This window comes from Danio aesculapii, chromosome 20, assembly GCF_903798145.1.
Source record: "Danio aesculapii chromosome 20, fDanAes4.1, whole genome shotgun sequence".
Classification (NCBI taxonomy): Eukaryota; Metazoa; Chordata; class Actinopteri; order Cypriniformes; family Danionidae; genus Danio; species Danio aesculapii.
The window spans coordinates 55,181,351-55,190,360 of NC_079454.1; positions in this window are offsets into that span (position 1 = coordinate 55,181,351).

Here is a 9,010-nt window from a genome sequence, read left to right on the forward strand (position 1 = left end):
TTTGGTGTGGATCCCACTCGATTGTGGGATTCACATATGCCAGACAAACCATGCTTACTAGGCAAACGAGACAAGTTCCAAAACAAACGTCTGGGTGTGAAAGCATCCTGTATTTGCACGCAATTGACAAACAGTCGTAGCCAAATTAAACTTTAGTGACAAGGCAGCCGATCGGGCCAATAACCATTCTCTATACTGTCTCGAGCGTCTCGCACGCTGGCCCCAGGCCCTTGGGTAGTCCTTATTGTCAAGCCCTGCACTTTAGACGGGTCATAAACAACAACAGGACACTGCAGGTTTTGTTCTTCTTGGCTTTGTGGCTGTTCATCAAGATGACGACAAGGTTTGTTTGAGCTCGCGTCGACTTTGGCTTGTTGTTATATGTATATATTATTATGGTGTAATGTCTCGGCTGTGTATTTTAAAAATGGCGCTTCCTTTGTTTTCATTCTCATTCATATTCTGACGTTTGTCTGTAAACCAATAGCGCTCAGCTGCGTGTCTAGCTCCGCCTTTTGGTTCCATTTTGTCGTGCTAGGTACCCTTTCAAAAGGGTACCCAAAAAGTGGTACGGTGCGGTTTTGACAGTGGAAACTGTGTACAACCCAAAAAGTGTTGCTTTGTGCCCCGCTCTCCCCAATCTCTCCGGCCCTCATTTGGGATGCTTTTCATGAACTGGCCCCCATGACAAACTAATTGAAGAGCCCTGCCACAGTGTAGAGTGTGATATTTCATGAGGCAGTGATACACTTTGATAAATGCGGAGCAATGTGCATTACCTTAGATTCTACATTTTTACACTAATGTATTGATCTACAGTGTGTGTGTGTGTGTGTGCGTGTGTGCGTGTGTGCGTGGTGTGTGTGTGTGTGGTGTGTGTGTGTGTGTATGTGGGTGTGTGTGTGTGCGCGATTGTTGTTTTCAGCAGTCTCTTAGCAGACCGCGTCCACCAGATGGTGATACGTCTATAAACAATAGTATAATTGGTAGAACGAGACTGGAGAAATTAGCATAACTACACTGACGGCTAGTTAAAAACACACGGCTGATCCCCACAGATGCTGGAGATCATGGAGATTCTCTTAAAGGCACAGTACACACTGAGTTGACCAATCAGCGCTCGCCTTTCTAACATGACTGGGTTTGGGGAATGCGTGATTGTGTGTACTGATGTTAGTCTTTAGGTTGATGCTAACACTGACAGAAGCTGTCAACATCTACAAAACAGGATTATATAAAGAGGACTAAACCACAGCCTAAAGCTCTCTGGAGGACAGAACAGTACAAACATGTGTAAATGTGATGCATGTAAACATACAATATCAAAAATACATCATGCTAAAAATGTGAGAACGGTTTAAGAGGAACTGTATATATCATATTATTTATATATTATAATAGCTGTTATGTGCTATTAATCATGTATGATTTATTAATTTATGTTAATTTAACATTTTTTCCTTAAATAAAACTTTAGTTTGTTTCAGTGAATCGTTTACTGGAGACTCACTCTGAATCAGTCAGTTGATTCAGTGGGTCATTAACAGGGGACTTGCTATGAACAGATCATTTGAATAAGCGAGCTATTAATGAAGACTCGCTCTGAATGAATCATTTGAATCAATGAGCTGTTAAATGGAGATTCACTCGGATTTAATCATTTGATTCATTAAGCTGTTCATTGAAGACTCACACTGAATGAATCATATGAATGAGTCGTTCAATGGAGATTGGCTCTGAATGAATCATTTGATTCATTAAGCTATTAATTAAAAACTAACTCTAAATGAATCATTTAAGTCAATGAACTGTTAAATGGAGATCCTCTCAGATTTAATAATTTGATTCATTAAGCTTGTAATTGAAGACTCGCTCTGAATGAATCATTTAAATAAGCAGGCTATTAATTGAAGACTCGCACTGAATGAATCATATGAATCAGTAAGTCGTTCAATGGAGATTGGCTCTGAATGAATCATTTGAATCAGTGACCTATTAATAGAAAACACACTGAATGAGTCATATGACTCGCTCTGAATGAATCATTTGAATAAGCGAGCTATTAATTGAAGAATCGCTCTGAATGAATCATTTGAATAAGCGAGCTATTAATTGAAGAATCGCTCTGAATGAATCATTTGAATAAGCGAGCTATTAATTGAAGACTCGCTCTAAATGAATCATTTGAACAAGCGAGCTATTAATTAAAGACTCGCTCTGAATGAATCATTTGAACAAGCGAGCTATTAATTGAAGACTCGCTCTGAATGAATCATTTGAATAAGCGAGCTATTAATTGAAGACTCGCTCTGAATGAATCATTTGAATAAGTGAGATATTAATTGAAGACTCGCTCTGAATAAATCATTTGAATAAGTGAGATATTAATTGAAGACTCGCTCTGAATGAATCATTTGAATAAGCGAGCTATTAATTGAAGGATAGCTCTGAATGAATCATTTGAATCAGTGACCCATTAATTGAAGACTCGCTCTGAATGAATCATTTGAATATGTGAGCTATTAATTGAAGACTCACACTGAATGAATCATTTGAATATGTGAGCTATTAATTGAAGACTCACACTGAATGAATCATATGAATCAGTGTTTTGTTAAATGGAGACTTGCTCTGAATTAATCATTTGATTAATTAAGGTATTAATTTAAGACTCTCTCTGAATAAATAATTGAATCAGTGACCTATTAATTGAAGACTCGCTCTGAATGAATCATTTGAATCAGTGAGTATTTAACTGGATGCTTGCTCTGACGAAATCAATTGATTCAGTGAGCTATTAATTGAAGACTCACTCTGAATGAATCATTTGATTGAGTGTGTTGTGAAGTGAACACTTGCTTTGAGTTAATCAAATGAATCAGTGAGTTCTTAACTGGAGACTCTCTCCGAAATAGTTATGTAAATCAGTGAGTTAATTGAATCGTTGGCTGGAAACTCGCTTTGAATGAATCATTTGAATCAGTGAGTCAGTAACTTGAGATTCGCTCTGACCAGACTGATTAAAAGTAAAGATCTGACTTGTAATCTGTAATCTTTTAAGGTGGATGGCTTGTGTAGTGTATATGGATGGTGATTGTGTGTGTGTGCGTGTGTGTGTGCGTGTGTGTGTGGGTGTGTGTGCGCGTTTCTCCAATGGTTTTCTCCATCTGCTAGCGACCCTCTGCCAGACTCCTCGTCCAGCTCCTGATAGCCTCAGATCTGGAGCTCCGCGGGTAATGGATCTGCGTTTGTTCTCAGTGTGTGTGAAGAGCTGCAAACACACACATACACACACATGCCAAAAAACCATTCATTTACTTCTGTAGATACAGATCTGCTGTACTTACAGTGTATGAGAGCAGCATTAAGCCTCATGTCGTAACATCTCAGCATCAATACAGCAACTGTGCCTGAACATGTTATATTAAAGAGCCCCTGTTATGCATTATAAAGGTCATATTTTGGTTTTGGGGGTCTCCAGCAACATGCTGATCTGCATGCAAGGTCAAACAACACTGTCATTGTCTTCTAATCTGCATTTATTTTTCCCAATGACTCCCATATGAATCGTCCAGCAATTCATTTGTTCCCATACCCCTCCTTAGCGTGATGCTAATCTGCACTGATTGGTCCGACGACCCAGTCTGTTGTGATTGGTCGACTTTGTTGATGCACCTTTGGCAGTGATTACAGCCTCAATCTTTCTGAATATGATGCCACAAGCTCGTCACACCTGTCTTTGGGAATTTTCGCCCGTTCCTCTTTTCAGTACCTCTCAAGCTCTATCAGGATGGATGAGAAGCGACGGTGTACAGCCATTTTCAAATCTCTCCAGTGATGTTCAATAGGATTTAGCTCTGGGCTCTGGCTGGCCACTCAAGGACATTCAGAGTTGTTGTGAAGCCCCTCCATTGATATTTTGGCGGTGTCCTTTGGGTCATTGTCCTGCTGGAAGATGAAGCGTCGCCCCAGTCTGAGGTCAAGAGCACTCTGAAGCAGGTCTTCATTCAGGATGTCTCTGTACATCGCTGCATTCATCTTTCCCTCTATCCTGACTAGTCTTCCAGTTCCTGCTGCTGAAAACATCTCCACAGCATGATGCTGCCACCACCATGCTTCACTGCAGGGATGGTGTTAGCCTAGTGATGAGCGCTGCCTGCTTTTCTCCAAACGTAACGCCTGGCGTTCACTCCAAAGAGTTCAGTTTGAGTCTCATCAGAGCAGAGAGTTTAGATTCTGATGGTCTGAGAGTCCTTCAGATGCCTTTTGGCAAATTCCAGGCAGAAAGTGTCTTCAGTCTGGCCACTCTACCATACAGGCCTGATTGGTGGATTGCTGCACAGATGGTTGTCCTTCTGTAAGGTTCTCCTCTCTCCACAGAAGAACGCTGGAGCTCAGACAGAGTGACCATCGGGTTATTGATCACCTCCTGACTAAGGCCCTTCTCCCCCGATCACTCAGATTAGATGGCCGGCCAGCTCTAGGAAGAGTCCTGGTGGATCAAACATCTTCCACTAACGATGATGGAGGCTGATGTGCTCATTGGAACTTTCAGAGCAGCAGAAATGTTTCTGTAACCTTCCCCAGACTTGTGCCTCGAGACAATCCTGTCTCGGAGGTCTACAGAAAATTCCTTTGTCTTCATGCTTGAGTTGTGCTTTGACATGCACTGTCACCCCGGGACCTTATATAGACAGCTGTACAGTAGTTGCTAAGGTGTTCTGGATAGTTAATGGAGAAGATTAAGATATTATTCCAGGTAGTTGCTATGACACTGCTAATGTGTTGCTATTTGGTTGCTAAGGTAAACTTTGTGGTTATCGAGGTGTACTGGGTGGTTGTCTAGGTCACCTGACAACATTCAGATCATAAAATCCGGGAGATTGTATCTGGGGTTGCGCGCAAAGTGAAAAGGGGGTGGGGTGGAGGGGGGGGGGGGTGCGTGTGAACTGAAGAGCGGGTATGAGGACGGGACATGGGGACTGAACCAAAATCATAAATCACCAAAAAGCTAGCCGGACTGTACTGAGAAGCGGGCGGCAGGTGTTTGGGGTGGAATTCCGTGAGTTTTCCAGGAGACAGAACAATATGGGAGATGGGTCTGAAATACGGGAGACTCCCGGGAAAAACGGGAGTGTTGGCAGGTATGGTCTAGGTGTACTGGGTGGTTGTCTAGGTGTACTGGGTGGTGGTTGTCTAGGGTATTCTAAGTTGATGCAAATGCATTGCTATGCAGTTGCAGTGGTGTTGCGTGTCGTTGTCTAGGTGTTGCTATGCAGTTGCTAATGTGTTATTGGACATGATTATAGCCTATTGCAAACGGCTGTTAAGGTGTTGCTATCTGTTTGCTAAGGTAAACTGTGTGAATGTCTGGGTGTTGCTCTGCATTGGCTAGGTTATTCTATGTTGATGCTAAAGCATTGCTATACAGTTTAAGTGGTGCTCTATGCAGTTGCTAAGGTGTCCTAAATGGTTACTGGACGTGATTGAGACACTATTACGTGTGGCTGCTTGAAGATTGTTAAGGTATTGCTAATTGGTTGCTATGGTAAACTTGGTGACTGTTTAGGTGTTGCTAAGGTATTGTGTATAGTTATAAGACATGCTTAAGATGTAATTCAGGGTGGTTGCTAGTAGACTGCTAAGGTGTTGCTATCTGGTTGCTATAGTAAACTTGGTGGTTGTCTGGGACTCGGTATTGCTATCCATTGGCTAGGGCATTCTATGTTGATGCTAAATCATTGCTATGCAGTTGCAGTGGTGTTCCATGTGGTTGCTAAGGTGTTGCTATGCAGTTGCTACTGTGTCCTATTTGGTTACTGGACTTGATTAAAATGTTATAGCAGGTGGTTGCTAGTAGACTGCTAAGGTGTTGCTATCTGGTTGTTAAGGTAAACTTCACATAGGCTCATTCTGAAAACGTAGTCCTACAGAAATTTCTAGAGACCGCGAATTACGTAGCCAGAGGTACGTATGGCAGCATTTAACTTTTAAACGAACACTACGGGGCGGTGTGACGCTGTTCCTTTTCGCGCTTACCAGCTGACTGCTTACCTTCGTATGGACGGCATTTAGCGAGTCCGGTGAAGAGCGGTTCCAGAAAGCTGATAAGACAAAAACAAAATCCAAAAAAATAAAACAAACAAGTAAATAACAGGGTGAGAATGTGGTAAAATCTGAAAACATGGTAAAAACAAAAATCAGACAAGGGCTTTTTTTATTATTAGTTTGGAAACGTGTTGGTTGGGTTTGGGGAAGGGGTAGGGTGGGTCAATTAATCGTTCGCTTAGTCAAAAATCTGTTAAAAAGTCAGTCGACAGTGTCCCTGGTGGGTTTACGCGAGAACAGCAGGTGTGAATGGCACTCGCAAGGGAAAATTGAGATCTCAAAAGCATACACAGCAGCCTCTTGTGGATTCACGAAAACAGAAACTGCAGAAAAACGTGCCGTCGGTCTCCAGAAACGTCTGTAGAGGTACGTTTTTAGAATGAGCCTGGGTTGGTAAACTTGGTAGTTGTCGAGGTTTTGGGATGCAGTTGCTAAGGTATTGTGTATATTTACAGGACATGCTTGAGATATTACTCTGCTTGGTCGCTAGAAACTGCTAAGGTGTTGCTATCTGATTGGTAAGGTAATTTTGGTGGATATGCAGTTGCTATGCATTGGCTGGTGTATTCTAGGTATTCTAGTTGTTCTGAATGGTTGCACAGGTTTCTATGTAGTTGCTAATTTAAGGTGTTCTGGGTGGTTATAAGGGCATTACTATAGCATTCTCATTTGAAAGATAATACAGATAATACATTTAACCAGTTCAATAAACCAGTTCAAACCAGTTATTGCAAAATGAAAATTATTAACTACAAATTTTTATAGTTTTTTTTCCTCTTAATTTTTCCTGTTTATTAAAATTGATATAACATTTCTCTCCCCAATATATTAATTTGTCTGTGCTAATTGTCTGATTAGTTGTCTTTGGTACTGACTAATCTAATGTATCTGCACACACATATATTACTGTAAAGCATCCTGTCGATGATATTACTATAAAAGCGAGATCTGTGAGGGTGAACTCATTGATGCTGAACACCGTGTTATATATATCCAGTGCGCGTGTCCTGCAGGAGGTTTAGTTCAGAGGTGCTGGTTGTTTTAATCTCCTCTTAGATGCTGCGGCTCCTGCAGAGGATCTCCGAGATCTTCTCTAGCAGGAGGTTTTTCTCGGTCAGTTTAAAGCAGATCAGAGGTGTCCCGTTGAGACTGGAGCTCTGGCCAGCTTTCAGGGCTCCGGCATTGAGCCAAACACACACAGAGCAGATCTGGGGACCGACTGAGTGGACATCTGCAGGTCTGAGTCCAGAGGAAACTCTCCAGAACAACACACACACACCACACGTTTTGGAATATCATATAAACAAATTGCTTAATGGAAACACCAAGATGTGCGTAAATTCAAATCAGAATAATAGACCTCCTGTGAAATTTTAAAAACATTTGGTTTGGTTTGGGGTGTTAGAGTGTAAAGCCAAAATAATATGCGGCAATAATGTGGTATGTCTTTATTTTGCATTAAATATACACAGACAATTTTGGCTGAATTGTTTTGTAGTTTTCAGGACTATCAGGGTGGTTGCTATGGTGTTGCTATGTGGTTGTTAGGGTGTTCTGTATTGTTCATAGGATATTTGGTACATTTTGGTGGTTACTATGTACTAAATAGTTGCTAGGTCGTGGCTATGTGACCGTGGGGCTGCTCAGATGTTTTAAAAAGTTGCTAGGTTGTTGCTATGGTGTTTCCGGCGTTGCTAGGATGTTATAAATAATTGCTAGGTGGTTGTTATGGTGTTCTTGGGGTTGCTAGGACATTATAAATAGTTGCTAGGTGGTTGCTTTGGTGTTCCCAGGATTGCTAAGATGTTATAAATAGTTGCTAGATAGTGGCTGTGGTGTTCTTGGAGTTGCAAAAAATTTATAAATTGTTGCTAGGTAGGTGGCTGTGGTGTTGGGGTTGCTAAGATGTTATAAATAGTTGCTAGGTGGTTGTTATGGTGTTCCTGGGGTTGCTAGGATATTATAAATAATTGCTAGGTGATTGCTGTGGTGTTCATATGGTTGCTATGATGTTCTAAATAGCTAGGTAGTGGCTTTGGTGTTCTTGGAGTTGCTAGGATGTTATAAATTGTTGCCGGGTAGTGGCTATGGTGTTCTCTGGCATGCTAGGATGTTATAAATAGTTGAAAGGTGGTTGCTGTGGTGGTCCTTGGGTTGCTAGGATGTATAAATAGTTGGTGGTTGCTTTGGTGTTCTTGGGGTTGCTAGGATGTTAAAATTGTTGCTAGGTAGAGGCTGGGGTGTTCTTGAAGTTGCTAGGATGTTCTAAATAGTTGCTAGGTAGCACCTACGGTGTTCTTGTGGTTGCTAGGATGTTATAAATTGTTGCTAGGTAGTGGCTGTGGTGTTCTTAGAATTGCTAGGATGTTCTAAATTGCTAGGTAGTGGCTGTGGTGTTCTTTTGGTTGCTAGGATGTTATAAATAGTTGCTAGGTGGTTGCTTTGGTGTTCTTGGAGTTGCTAGGATGTTCTAAATTGTTGCTAGGTAGTGGCTGTGGTGTTCTTTTGCTTGCTAGGATGTTATAAATAGTTGCTAGGTGGTTGCTTTGGTGTTCCCAGGATTGCTAAGATGTTATAAATAGTTGCTAGATAGGGCTGTGGTATTCTTGGAGTTGCAAGAATGTTATAAATTGTTGCTAGGTAGGTGGCTGTGGTGTTGGGGTTGCTATGATGTTATAAATAGTTGCTAGGTGGTTGTTATTGTGTTCCTGGGGTTGCTAGGATATTATAAATAGTTACTAGGTGGTTGCTTTGGTGTTCTAAGGGATGCTAAGATGTTTTAAACAGTTTCTAGGTGGTGGCTATGGTGTTGCTGGGGTTGCTAGGGTGTTATAAATAGTTTCTAGGTAGTGGCTATGGGGTTCTTGGGGTTGCTAGGATGTTCTAAATAGTTGCTAGGTGG